Source organism: Euprymna scolopes, chromosome 45 (assembly GCF_053919585.1).
Source record: "Euprymna scolopes isolate OS-2025 chromosome 45, ASM5391958v1, whole genome shotgun sequence".
NCBI lineage: Eukaryota > Metazoa > Mollusca > Cephalopoda > Sepiida > Sepiolidae > Euprymna > Euprymna scolopes.
This window is the reverse complement of record NC_136526.1, coordinates 51809210-51822432: the sequence shown is the minus strand read 5'-3', so window position 1 is coordinate 51822432 and position 13223 is coordinate 51809210. Positions and strand designations below refer to the sequence as shown.

At 31.9% G+C, this 13223-nt stretch overlaps 1 long non-coding RNA gene across 1 annotated transcript; it reads left to right on the top strand.

Moving 5' to 3' along the window:
• LOC145269619 (uncharacterized) lies at window positions 1–10914 on the top strand. Its single transcript, XR_013865139.1, has 2 exons — window positions 1–129; window positions 9401–10914. It is a non-coding gene; the product is annotated as an uncharacterized LOC145269619 (long non-coding RNA).
• The last annotated feature ends 2309 nt before the right edge of the window (window positions 10915–13223 follow it).

Genomic DNA, 13223 nt, shown 5'->3' with positions numbered 1-13223 from the left:
CGAACTTGGTTTTCCGGTCGCCATCGTAAATTGTTGACTTTAACCCGTCAAACTTGTCTTTCTTTAACATCGTTTCTTTCTTCTTTTTTTTTTAAAGAAAGAAGAAAAAAACATATTGCCAAACATAAGGTGAGTATTACTTGAATTTAATTGGTTTTGAGGTACTAGTGCAGTATTGATCCGTGCTGGAATAATAATGGTATTATTTAAAAAGCCATTCTTAACATGGGGAGGGAGGGTGTTTTGTACCTAGTCTATACTTTAACCTTACAATTGAATAATAATAAAAAAAAAACATGTAATAAAACTTTAATTAAACGTGGAAATACGACTTAAAAAATAGCACAGATCAGTAAGTGCAGTTGGTAGCACCGGTTTTGATACTCGGTTTACTAAAGAGACACGTCTAAACCATTGTGTGGTTCCTTTGTTTTGATAAAGAAAAGAGCCAACATTACACGTTTGCATATAAACGAAGAATAGTATTATAGAATTCATTCTGGCCGGATGTTTTTTTTTTTTTTTTTTTTTTAAATTTTCTGTTCCCTTTTTTAATTTTATTTTTGCGAATGACTTGAAAACTATTTTCATAGTGACATCGCAAGTACCTTTTTCGTTATCACATACTGTCCAAAACGCTAACAAAGATTCTAATGAAAAACAAAACACGTTTTACAGATGGTATAGTATAGTAAGGTATATGGTATAGTAAGGTGTGTCAGAATTTGGGGGGATTTTTTGATACCCCTAACACGAAACTGCGAATAAAATATTAAAAAAAAAACACGTAATTTCTCTGTTAAAAGTGGGTTGTTTATTTTCTTTATGGATTATACTTCCAAATAAACTATTAAAGTTGTATAAAAAGTAATAGAAATATTATTTTTATTTTTTTTTTAAAAACAACATTTTTTTACGTAATGAAATCGATTGAATTTTACGAGTTAAATATTTTTCAATTTTTAAACTTTAAAAATCTATCTAAATTTTTCTATTGATTCTGTTTTTACGATATTTTCAGGGTCAGTGTGAAATTTTATGCTTTTTACAATAAACCGAATATAATATTTTAGACAAACTTTTTTTTTAATTCACACCCCCATTTTGAAATGTCTATTACAAAATAAATAATTAATTTACTCACCAAAGTTTTATGTGTCACAAATTGAAGATAAAAATCAATAAATAATATACTCAAATTTAAAACAAAAAAAGAAATGTTTTTTTAGAAATTTACCTGTAAAGTCCGAAGTATAAAACCTTTTTAAAAAACCACATTGTTTTTTTTTTGTGTTTGTTTTTTTTTAAATGAAACCTTGGTCCTTGCTCCTTTAATTGAAAAAAAAAAAGGATTGAATTACATTTTTTACATTATAACTACTTATAAGCTTGGAAAGACAGGGGGTCGAATTATTCAATATTTTTCATGCATTCGTAAGGTCAATTTCTGACACACCTAGGTATAGTTCTGTTAAAATACCCTTTTAATAACGTGCTACTAAAAACAGCGCAGAAAGATATTTAACGTGTTAATTGAATTTTAATGAACATTTCAATGTCTATAAGAAATATTTATTTTTGGTACTAGTGCACTTATTGATCCATCCTGAAATAATAACGTTATTATTTAGAAAGCCATTCTTAACATGGGAAGAGGAGTGTTTTGTAGCTATTCTGTACTTCATAATATAATTATAAAAGACATTATAAAACTAATTAAACTTGAAAAATACTATTTAAAAAATAGCACGGATCAATAAGTGCATTAGCACCTTATTTTTTAAATATACATTTTATGGAAAAGTGGGTAACAGTACTAATACAAACAGAAAAAAAATCAAAAGATAGTGCCGAAGATACTGAGTTCCAGGCGCATGAGTAACTTTAAAAAGTCAACAATGCAAACAGGAACCAGGAAAGAATGCCATTTGTTACCATGTTCCTTTTATTGTTAACTTATTCACCTGCAAAAGTGTTATTTGTTGGTACGTGTAAAATAAATGGCCGATCTCCAAAGTATAAAAACATTTCTATCTCTCTTACATATTAATTTCTAAGCGGACTCTTCATAGTTGTTGTTTTAACACGTTTCGGCCAACTCATTCTCTAGTCTTCTTCAAGTGGTTAACAACAACACGGTAGGAATGCTGAGTCTTGAAACTGCATCCTCAGTAATTACTGCCTTCCATAGTTGTTTTTGTCTCACCATGTTTTGGCCAACTAATCTTCTAGCCTGTTTGGGGAGGATTGAAACCACTATCTTTGGACAATGCTCACCTGGAAACCGTAGAGACTCAATACCTCAATCCATGATGCCATGGGCCCATTGCAGTTAATTACCTTAAGAAGGCTAGGGTATGAGTTAGCCGAAATGTGGTGGAAAAACAACTATGAAGTTGAGGATAATAGTTTGCATAAAAATGAATGCACAAATTATGAAGCCTTATCCCAAGATTTCCAAAAAATAAAACAGTAAAATAATATATAAATTTTTTTTATCTTAGTAAAAACATTATTTTACATAAACAAAAAAACACCTTTATAAAAATTATATTTTCACATATTAAAATACGCATTAAGTTTTTTTATGAAAATAAAATATCGTAGATTTTTGCTATTAATTGAAAAAACATTTTTCATATATGAGAAATGTATGAAAAATAGTTTCCATATATGAGAAATGTATGAAGAAATAGTTTTCATATATAAAAAAATGTATGAAAAAATAGTTTTCATATATGAGAAATGTATGAAAAAATAGTTTTCATATATGAGAAATGTATGAAAAATAGTTTTCGTATATGAGAAATGTATGAAAAAATAGTTTTTGTATATGAGAAATGTATGAAAAAATAGTTTTCATATATGAGAAATGTATGAAAAAATAGTTTTCATATATTACAAAAGGCACTAAAGTCATATGAAGTATGGAAGACGTTGTTCATTGCTGAAATCCACTCAAATTACAAATGGCTTCTTCCATTTGTTCTTATATAGTATTAAGGGGTAGATAATTCACTGGTACTTCCTATACAATAGGTAGATAACTTCCAGTACTTCCTGTATCAGGAGCGGATAATTCACAGTACTATTTTAACACATTATTAAATAACCTTTTTAGAGCTATATCCCCCCACCCCATGATCACTAGAAAAAATGATCATGGTCATCTTTGTGTGCAACAAAGAACTTGTGAGATTGTCCATGCATTTGTGGTGACAAGCACCCTTGTTATGCCACATGAATGGATGTGTATATCATCCTGTACTGTTGCTGTCTACTACCCTTTTGGGAGCATCAATTTCTATTTCTTCATCATCAGACTCGCTGGATGACATGCTATTGATGTTCTGTTCGACAGCCAATGTCTCTCAGGGGGTAGCGTCTGTGAGGGTTCAAGATTTATAGACAGGTTTTAGGCTCCTGGAATAGCATTATGTGGGCCATCTACAAATTAATATATTTTATTAAAAAACTGATGGTTACAGTGTAAGGCGATTGTTCCCCTCTACTTCGTCAATTAATGACTGTAGTTGCCATTCTGATTTGCGATCTGAACAAGATCTCCAACAATGCTAGTTATTAACTATTCATTCTGCATATGATGCTTTGTCATTGTCAAATCCCTATATTCACCTATTTCTTTCCATTGTTTTCATGTTTGATATTTATTATCTTGGAAAGAAAGGGCGTCTTTAATGACTCAACCATATAGCCTTAAAGCTGAGGACGTCAAGGTCCTGGGAAGAAGTATTGCAATGGTTTAGTAATACTCAAACAGACTGAGCATGGCATGGGTGGCTGTAAGTGTCAGTGATGTCAGATATTATGTTTTGCTCTCTTAACAGCTAAGTCAGCCAGAAGAATGATTTGTTAGTATACCATTTATGCATTTGTTAACAGACAATCCATGCATTGATGGGCATATTTAAGGATCCTGTTCCTCTGCAGAGTTATCAAAGTATCAGAATTTTGAGTCCATTGATAATAACTCTTTCAAGGCAGTATATTTTTTGCCGTATAGTCAATGAGAGATGGTTGCATTACTGGGGGAAATAATTTTGATTGAGCTCTCTTCAGATTCTGCCTTTTACATCTTTGGCTGTTTTGGCAACCATCCTTTTTCATATAATAGCCTTCAACGTTGGATCACGTTCGTACATCAATGTAAAGATGGTTTTCATTGTAATGTCTATCATTTGGTTAGGGTTTCAGTGAAGTACCTGCTGGGTCATGGATGAACACTTGGGACCTAAATTAGTGTTTCAGGGCGATGTTTTTTTTCTGCAATCTGTACATCAGTATATTTTCTTTAGAATTTGACAGATGTGGGTTTTTAATATTTTACAGCACCTGGTTAGAAAATATTTGATTATTAATCCTTTCACTGCCACTAGTTATATCTGACAGAAAAGTTACAGAATTGAGCCTCTTTGGCCTTACCACATCAAGAAGATCCTTTTTATTTCCCAGTGTACCTATCTCACATATTCCAGATTGTGACTGGGTCTTTTAACCCACAACTATTTATTGGGCCTATGTGCCTAAAATGTAATCCTATCAAATGTCATTCTGATATTTAACCTTCAACATGTTAGAATGATTGTGAAGCATTTCTTTTCTGACTTATATTTTCCTATATGTCAATAAGTTGCTTCATCAAATGTATACTATATTGCTCCATAGTGGTTGTTGACAAGTTCCATGGCTTACATAGTGTTTAAAAATTCACCATTTACAATTTTAAATCGTGTTAATAGAACTATTTAAAGTATGAAAGCCGTTCTGTTTATTGCTGAGTTTTACTCAAAACGTAAATGGTTGCTTCCATTTGTTCTTTTGTAGTGATAAAGGAAAGATAACTCACTGGCACTTCCTGTACTAGGAGTAAATGCTATCCCTTTGCTTCATTTCAGGGGCACATAACTCCCTGATACTTATTCAATGCAGGAGTTGGTAACTCTTTTATCTATGCAAGTCCATATAGAATAAGTTTAAGAAAAAATAATTAATCAAATTTATCGACTGGAAAGCATGTTAACCTTCTCAGTTGCTGTGCAAACTACATTATGATTGTTGGAATATTAAGAATGACTTGAAACCTTTGTAAACTTGTTCCTGATATTGTGACTTTATTCCCTTACCAAGCACACAATTTTCCACCCTTAGAATTATTCTTTCACTTTTTACTATTATTCATGCAAGACGAGAGTCCACTCTTAAAGATTATGCCTATGACGTTAAATTTGAACTCAACTCCAACTCCAAATCCAACTCCAAATCCAAGTCCCACTCCAACTGTTCTCTTCTCTCTGCACTTTCCACACTGACACCCAAAGGAACAAAGACTGCTCTTTTATAGAGAGACCCAACCACATCTCATTTGCATACCCCCCCTCTCCTCACATCACGTGATCATCAGTCCATAAATACCAGGGGGGCGGCCATTTCTATTTTCTCTTTTTTTTTCTTTCCTAACACGAGCCGCACGATGCATGAGGTAAGGTTCTTTACTTTTAACCACCGCCTATAAGCACACTATGTAGGGAGTTGAGAAGCAGAGTAAAGGAATCACGAAATTAGGAGAAGAAACTATTAGAGTAGAACATTTTTTGGCATCTAAAGATCTATATAGTAAACAGGTGATAGGTTACCACCTTTTTGGTGAGTTGGGATATTCAAGTTCAGGGGGGGCACAGGTGCTGTAAGTACTTCAGAGCAGATTCCACTAAAGTACTTGTAAAATAAACATGTATGCAACATTGTGGTGATGAGACAAGGGTTGGAGCTTAGTTGATACTAGGTAACCTATTATATTATAAACTCTTTTTAGGATCTTGTCTAAATGAACGAATGCTATTGTGAGTAGATTTCTAGCACACAAGATGGAGCTCACATTTAATTTCGACTTTTATAAATGTGGTTAGTAAATTTCGACTTTTATAAATGTGGTTAGTAAATTTCGACTTTTATAAATGTGGTTAGTAAATTTCGACTTTTATAAATGTGGTTAGTAAATTTCGACTTTTATAAATGTGGTTAGTAAATTTCGACTTTTATAAATGTGGTTAGTAAATTTCGACTTTTATAAATGTGGTTAGTAAATTTCGACTTTTATAAATAAAAATACCGTTGAAAATTTCAAAACGACTGTATAACTGGTTACGGCCAATAGTAGTCCTCGCCAGCGAAAGTCTTTGTTTTTGTTATTCTATTATTATTATTTAAAACATTTTATGCCCTGCTCTTTCGCGCGAGGACTAATATCTATCTGTGTGTGTGTGTGCATTTATTTCAATTCATGCTGACTAATAAGAAAATAGAGTTTTCAGGTAGTGTTATTCTCATAATTGTTTAAGGTAAGAAGCTTAATCTTAGCAGCAGTAAATGTTGCCGTCTATTTAAGTCCATTCCATTATAGACTGGAGGGAATTCTCTAAGGTTTCTGACATTGCTTGAGCATATGTAAATTAGTTTTCCTCCCATGTCTATTATACTGTCTGATATCATCAACAAATATACCCATCTCAGATGACATTTTACCAAGGATGTCGTTTATGAATATCAGGAATAATACAGGTCTAAGTAGAAAATGCTGAAGCACACCTGCGTTTGTATCATTTTAGCATATAAATAATTTATTTTAATTATATATATTAGCATACAAATTATCTATTTGATTAAATAATTTTTTATTTTATTTTATTGAATTCTTTATTAATCTCCTTTTTTTAAAACATTATTATTAAAAACTTTGTTGTAAGGTCGTAATGTAGTTATGTTCCTATTTATGTGCGCCCACACAATTTCATTTTTTAAAAAGTTAAAATTATGTCCGAATTTTAGCTTTTTTTTGTGAAATCCTTAGCTAGTACAAGATTGCAACATCAAAAATGATATTAAGTGATTTAAATGTGTTAAAATATTTTAGTTTTTTTAATGCTATTTTGGAGCGTTTGTACATATAATATGGGCAGGAGTGAGAATAGTACAAGAAAGAGATCTCACACTATTTGCAGCAACTTTGAAAGTTTATTCTACGAATTTAATCCATGTTACTTGTGAATGCAATGCTGTGGAGTTTGAATGGTGAACTTTCGAAAAATTTTAAAGAAAAAGAGGTTTCTCTTAGTAGCAGTAAATCTATATATGTGCGATGGTTATTGTTATATCTTTTTATGCCTTTTGTGTTTCTTTCATTTTTTAGTTTTCTATTTTTATCTACATCGATAGCTTTATAGCCATCATGATTTTTCTACATTCATCTTTAATAATTTGTTTATTAATTTACATTATGGAGTTTTTTTGTTTTTACATGAAGGTCACCACTTATCAAGGCCTGGAAGCCATTTGGGGATAAGGGTTATTGCGTGTACAGTAATCAATAAGATAGTATCGTAGTAATCATAAGTATTGGATATTTGATAGGATGTCTTGCTTAAGAGAGCGGTTTGTCAGGAATTTATTTATGTAGAACTTGAAGACATCCAAGTTGTAGTTAGGTGGGAAACAGGCAAACGGAAGAGAGTTTCACAGTCGTGGACTTCTAAGAAAGAAGCTCGGCTCATGGAATCTATGTTTGGATTTAGGCACAGATAAATAATGGGGAAAATTATTGACTGTAGTTTCAGCTAGACAGGTGTTTTTCATGAAAGATTGGCGAGGGGGGACCAGAGATTGGAGCTCAGACGAGCACTTGCCATGGAAATAACGATAAAACAAAGACAGGCTCGCAATGTCTCTTCTGTGGGAGAGAGGCTGCAGGGAAGAGAAAAGGTCATGTCCCACTAAGCCACAAAGTCTATTTTGTACTCTGTCAAGGCGGGATAGGTTACTTTTAGCAGCCCCTATGCAGATGTGGCAGCAGTACTCCATCCTTGGATGTACTTAGCTTTTATGCTGATAGAGAATATCATCAGTAGTGAGATATCTTCTAGACTGGTAGAAAGATCCCACCATTTTCCCAGCGTGCCTGGCAACAGACCTGATGCATGTGTTCAATTTCAGATAAGGAGTAAAGGTCAAACAAAGAAGCATGTCAAAACATGGAGCCTCCCCAAGACGAGAGCCATCCATTTCTATTGATGCCAAATGGGGATCAGAGTGTTGATGATGTAAAGATAGAAGTTTGGTTGTGGATGCATTAGAAGTAACCGGCCACCTCTTCCCCCACTCTACCACGCACTCAAGATCAGAGGAGAGAGCATCAGGGAGAACTTTGTCATTTACGGCCTTTGATGTGTTGCCATAGATAGTCGTGTCATCAGCATAGATGTCAATGAATGATTTAAGTATATGTTTTATTTTACTCTTGGTAATATTTACAGCATTCTGGCTTAAGTTTGGTGCTGCTTCCATGGACATACTGTCTCTCATGCATCATTTCCAGCAGACTGATTTATATTATTGATTTATTATTATTATTATTATTATTATTATTATTATTATTATTCAACCATTATTCTTTTCAAGCGTTAATTCAGCTATCAATCTTGGCAAGTTTACTTTCAACCAGTATTGCATTCAAGGCTTCAAACATTTTTACATTCAAGTCTTTTTTTCAACCAGTATTGCATTCACGTTATTTTGTTTTAGTATTAATATGTTAAAGTCTTTTTTCAAACAGTATTGCATTGAAGTCCTTTTTCAACTATGATTGTATTTAAGTCTTTCTCGTCTATATACGAAATATAATTTTCTGAGATTAGAATTGATAAAATTATTAAATTACCGAATATTATTTCACATTTTAATAAAATAATTGAGTCATTAAACTTAAAATATTGTGTCTGATATTTTGATCATTATTTTTTAAATATTTGCCATGAAACAATATTAATTTATCATCGAAAATGAGGATGCATTTATAAAAGTAATTTTTCATAATTTATGTACATTTTTGTTCTAAGATTAAAAGTGCAGAAAAATGTTTTACCACTTTAGATATTCATAATTTTCTCTAACAATATTTTCTTGTACTTATATTAAACCGTCTATATGGTTATACGATATGCGATAATAGTTAATGGTTTCACTTTGGTTAGATTATATTAACCATGTGTTGGTAAATTTGATTATTTTAATATATTTAATATTTATACAGAGTATTTATAATTGCATGCATGAACTTATTGCAACTGATTTTTTTTTTAAATTAACGAAGTACTAATTCTTTTCAAATATTATTTAGAAGAATTTCTGGTGTAAACTCTAAAATTGGTGTACATTATTAAAAGCTAAACTTTTACACTTTAGATCTAATGAATGAAAGCTTTTAATTCATCCATTTAAGAAAACCCTATCTACACTTTCATAATATATTAGAATAATTTTGTTTTGAAAATACATGTATAAAGTAAATCTTTATGTTCATAGTTACATTTTGTTTTTAATTTTGCAGAATATCCAGCAATCTATACAAACGAAAAAATAACGCAAATTACCTAAATCCCAGAAATGACAGATCATATTCCTGATGACTATACGATTTTTGTAAATTTTAGCAAATATACTGAAAAACGACATTCCATCATATCTTAGTCTTTTTCAAGCTTGAATACTATTGCAAATATTGGTTCAATTTAATAGAAAAAAATTGTATTAAAAGTCTGACTTCAAAAATGACCTCTAAATCTGATATTAGAGAGAAACCATATTATTGTAAACTATGTGACTCTTCTTTTACACAGAAACAAAGTCTAATAAAACATATGAGAATGCATACTCAAGAGAAACCATATTCTTGTGAAGTATGTGGTTCTTCTTTCACAGAAAAACGAAATATGCTGCGTCATATGCGAACACACACTGGAGAGAAACCATATTCTTGTAAAGAATGTGGATCTTCTTTTTCACAAAAAAATAATATGTTGCAACATATGCGAACACATACTGGCGAGAAACCATATACTTGTAATGTATGTGGCTCTTCTTTTACACAGAAAAAGACTATGTTGCAACATATGCGAACGCATACTGGAGAGAAACCATACTCTTGTGATGTATGTGGCACTTCTTTTACACAAAAAGACAGTATGTTAAAACATATGCGAAGGCATACTGGAGAGAAACCATATTCTTGTGAAGTATGTGGCTCTTCCTTTACACGGAAAAATTATATGTTGGAACATATGCGAACACATACTGGAGAGAAACCATATTCTTGTGATGTATGTGGCTCTTCTTTTACAAGGAAACAACATGTATTGCAACATATGATTACACATACTGGAGAGAAACCATATTCCTGTGAAGTATGTGGCTCTTCTTTTTCAGCAAAAAAAACTATGTTGCTACATATGCGAACACATACAGGAGAGAAACCATATTCTTGTGAGGTGTGTGGTTCTTCTTTTACACTGAGAAATAATATGCTGAAACATATGCGACGGCACACTGGAGAGAGACCATACTCTTGTGAAGTATGTGGCTTTTCTTTTACCATGAAACATCATATGTTAAATCATCTGCGAACACATACTGGAGAGAAACCATATTCCTGTGAAGTATGTGGTTCCTTATTTGCACAGAAGCGATATATGTTGCTACATATGCGAAGACATACTGGAGAGAAACCATATTCTTGTAAAATATGTGGCTCTTGTTTTGCAAGGAACTCTGATATTTTGCGGCATATGCAAAAGCACACTGAAGATAAAACTCATTCATTATGAAATGTATGATACTTCCTTTACACAGAAAAATATGTTTGAATATATGCAAATCCATACTATAGGGCAAATATTTGTAAATATCTCCACTGGACGATCTGTAAGAAATTGAATATCGAATATAGTAGCAATTTTGGGGAACATATACCTGAAAGAACAGTTGGAAAATGCAATACCCACAGCTACATACCTAGAAAATGGAGCCATAAAACATGACATAATGATACGGGACAAAAAGGAAAAAGAAGCAGCAAAAAGGAAAAAGATTACAAAATACCAGGGTTTTATGTATGACATGAAAAGAAACTGGAATCTTAGGAAGATCTCTATCATTCAAGTACTTATAAGAGCAACCGGACTTAGCAAAAAGACTCTTAAAAACCACCTGACAAATATACCTGGTGAACAAAATGCAAAGGGGATTTTAAAAAATTGTACTCAATGGGCGGATAGCATCTTTAAACGATTTCTCGATTGGAATGTATAAAATAGCAGGTGAATGTTTGGCATTTGGTAATATGTTATGTTCCATCCCTGACTTGAACAAAATAAGAAAAAGAAAATGATGAAGAAATATTCAATTAGAGATAGGAAAATTATGTCCTTCATTAACCTCGTAGTTGAGACGTAAATGAAAAGTTTAATGCAATATTCGAATATCTGTATATCTCATATAGAAATCAAATTTAACCCATAAAGAGTGGTGCCTTTCTATTTCTTAAAAGTTCGACTGAAGTAAAAAAAAAAATAAAAATAGAAATTATATTCTAATTACGTCTTATTCTTTAAAATGATATCTAATATGTTGCAACACATGCCTTCTTGAAGAGAACTTGACTGCATAGTAGACACAATCCTTGAGTGTCAAATTTATTTCAATGGCATGACAGATTCTTTTTGCTAAATATTCAAAATAATATAGTATTTGCATCTCAACTAAGATCACATTGCTTTGACTGAACCACATTGGTTTTTACAAAAAGGGAGCACATTTTCTATGTGATGTTACCTCAAGTAGCACGAAACTGCATACTCCACCAGTCTAAATTAGATCCTGTCCTGAAATCCACTAAGACCAAAAGACCACAATAAAGATATATATAAATTGTCAAATAGGGAGAGAAGAATATGTTCTAAACCTTTTTAATAACTCTGTCTTTCAGATATAAAGTAGAACTTTAATGGCATATTCGAATAGCTATGTATTTCATATGGAAATCAAGTGTTTGCTCCAAGGAGTCTTCCCCTATTGTTTTCTGCGAAACTTATGCAACAAAAAGAAAAGGTGTGTGCAGCTATATCAGAAGAAAACTACATGTTGTAACATACACGACCACATACTTGTATTAAATCATAATCTTAAGTATTAATGTTTTCTTTTTCAAGGAAATCAAATATGTTAACTGTGAATACATACGCACAACAAAATAAAATACTTGTAAAGTATTTATTCCCATGCAAAACTGAACACCTACTGCATAGAAACAAAATTCCGTTGAAAATTGTAATTTGTTAATGCTAAAAAGAAACTTAAAGTATATGTATCATTTGCAATGTTAAATCATATGCAAAAACACAAACATATGAATGAAAAGATATTATTTTGTTGTCTTACACATCCACCCTGTGTGATACGGCATAAGTGTATACATAGTGAATGGAACATTTATCACTGGGAAATGTGCAGCTCTTTTTAATACATGACTGATTTGCATCAAATACAAATAAATATGAGCAATGCTATTCTCATGGAATATGAAACGTTTCTGTTTAAAAAAAATTCGATTTAAGAATAATAAGATTTCAGGAATTATATGTAATACACTTGATAATTCATGAGCACTTTTGTTCAGATATACATTAAATAAAGTCAAGTAAAGTTTGAACAATTACTGCCCTGAAAGTGAAAATGAGAGATCCTTGTTAACTGAGGAAATCATGTGTTTTTATGAATTAAAGCAAAATAAAAACATTTTTTTTCAATTAATCAGCTCCAATAGGAGGGTAATTTCACTCCATCTATGTGTGTCTGAGTATCCGGCTGAATTTGAAATCTTAAAATCGAGTGGCAAAGGCATTTTTTCTACTCTGCGAGATCCTTCTAAACTGAGGAAATCATGTGTTTTTATGAATTAAAGCAAAAAAAGAAAATTTGTTTTCAATTAATGAGTCATGCATGTTTGCAGCATGTCGGCTGAAGCAACAAAGAGTGTTAACTTTGGCACGGTTCATTTTATACTGTTGACATCAGTACTTTCCGGAAAACCGATGTATGGGTCAGAATTGTCTCTACAAAAAATGTTTTCCGAGTGGAACCACTACACAGCATACACAATTACATCTGAGAAATTGTATTTTTGTAGAATATGTGACATTCTTTTTCAAAGAAATTCGATTGCAGAATAATAAGATTCCAGTGAAATATCTATTATTTATTCAATATCTAATTATTTACACGGAGGTTAAATATCATATACGGCATAATCACATTGACAGACCGGTTCCCATCAGATCACAGAAGTTAAGCAACATTGAGTCTGGCCAATACCAGAT